The sequence below is a fragment of the Hipposideros armiger genome, unplaced genomic scaffold, assembly GCF_001890085.2.
Source record: "Hipposideros armiger isolate ML-2016 unplaced genomic scaffold, ASM189008v1 scaffold_124, whole genome shotgun sequence".
Taxonomy (NCBI): Eukaryota; Metazoa; Chordata; class Mammalia; order Chiroptera; family Hipposideridae; genus Hipposideros; species Hipposideros armiger.
In genome coordinates this window covers 2208186-2210494 of record NW_017731474.1, presented here as the reverse complement: position 1 = coordinate 2210494, position 2309 = coordinate 2208186, and positions in this window count along the sequence as shown.

Sequence of the window (2309 nt, the reverse complement as noted above, 5' to 3'; positions counted from 1 at the left end):
GAGATGACACTTTCATTATACACTAAATAGATTACGCCCATTTTCATATCTCCTTTTATAGTCATTATTCTGTTTGTCTATTCATGCACAAATACCACTGTTTTAATTATAGGGGCTTTGCAGTACATTTTAATATCTGGGAGGGCTACCCGCCTTCACTGCTCTTTTTTCGAGGGTTTTACGAAGTGATGGTTCAAGTTTATTTTCCATGTGAACTTTATAATCGAGTTATCTAGTTTCTAAACAAGATCAAACAAAATAAACCAATGCTTGTTTGTGTTTTATTGGGATGGCATTAAATGTATGTATTAACTTGGAGAGTACTAACATCTTTATAATGGTGAAATATGTGCCAAGAACAAGACTAGTCTTTCTATTTATTCAAGGCTAGTTTTGTGTCTTTCAAAGATATTTTAAAGTTTATCTTTTATAGATTTGTCTATTTCATGTTTACTTTATTACTACAAATTGTGACACTATTGTACAATAGGGTTTTTCTTTTCTTTTATCTTCTAAATGGTTATCGCTTATACATAACATAGCTATTATTTTTTTGTTAATTTTACACTATACTAATTAGTGATTTGTTTATTGTTTCTGTTAATTTTGTCATTTACTATCATGGATTTTCCAGGTATACTGTCATCTCATAGAGATGACATAAATAGAGAGAGTTTTACTTCTTTTCCAATTCTCACACAACTAATTTTTATATAGTAATAAAGATAGCATCCTTGAATTTTTCTTCACTTTATGAAAATATTTCTAGTGTTTTCCTATTAAATTATATGCTGACTTTAAAGCTGATAAAGTCTGCTCACACACAAAAACATCTGTAGACCAATTTCAGATATATATATATATATATATGTGTGTGTGTGTGTGTATAAAATTTTTAAATAAACTATTAACAAATTGAATCCAACAATATATTGAAAAATAATGTTCCATGAACAAATGTATTTTTATAGAAATTCAGGGATGGTTTAAACACAGAAAGTTTTATTATATGTTTACCATATTTATAGCTCAAAGAGAAAACTCATATGAGTACTTTTCTAGATTATGACAAAAAGTTTAACAAAATTCAAACAAAGTTGCTAATAAACATCTCAATAAAACAGGAATTTATGAATACTATCATAATATGATAAATATATCTATAATTATATTCGTAGATAGATACTGGGTTGTCGGAAAAGTCATGATGTATTTTGTCTATGTTTTTCAAAGGTCATTTATTTATATAAAAAACAAAGATTAATCAATGATATATTGCCCACTTTGTTCAATGACCTTTTGTCATCTTTCAGTGAGCTTCATAATTCCTTGTTCATAGAAGGATCTGTCTTTATTTGCAAAAAACTGAACAAGGTGCTGATTTATAGCCTCATCTGAATTGAACATTATATCACGCAAGTTTTGAAGACAGTGAGGTCTGACCTTGATGGCACAAGGTCAGGCGAGTATGGTGGGTATGGCAACACATCCCATCCAAGCTCCAATAATTTTTGACAGGTGATCAAACTTGTCTGTGGTCTCGCGCTGTTGTGATGGAACACAACTCCTTTACAATTAACAAGCTCTAGATGTTTCTGGATGATGGATTCATTCAAACTGTCCAATTGCCAACAGTATACTTTCGAATTGATTGTTTGGTTCCTTGGTAGGAGCTCGAAAACCACAACACCTTTAAAATCCCACTACACTGAGAGCATAACCTTCCTCTGATGAATGTCTGCTTTCGATGTCGTTTGAGGAGAATCATCATGTCTGGGACCAAATTCGTTTGCACACCACATTGTTGTAAACAACCCACTTCTCATCACCAGTTATCAGTCACTTCATAAAATGATTTAATGAGCATATTGCAGATGTTCATATGCGCCATCAAATGAACTTGAGTTCATGCAGAACCCAAATATCAAGCTTGCTTCCGTATCCCAGCTTCTTCAGGTGGTCGTGAATGCTTGAATGATGAATGTTCAACATTTCTGCAATCTCTTGTGTCGTGTAACATGAGTTTGACTCGATCAATTCCTTTATTTTGTCATCATTAACCTCGGTGGGCCTCCCTGACTGAGGAGTATCATTGAGGTCAAAATCACCAGCACGGAATTTTGTGAAACATCGTTGACACTGACCTTCTTGTAGAGCATTGTCACCATAAACTTTATGTAACTCTTTACAAGCTTGACGTGCGTTCTTCCCTTTATGGAAGTAAAACAGTAAAAAATGCACAGTTTGGTTTTCCATCTTCAACTTGTTGTAAAAACCTTCAAAACTCAACCAAATCACTCAATTTTTTT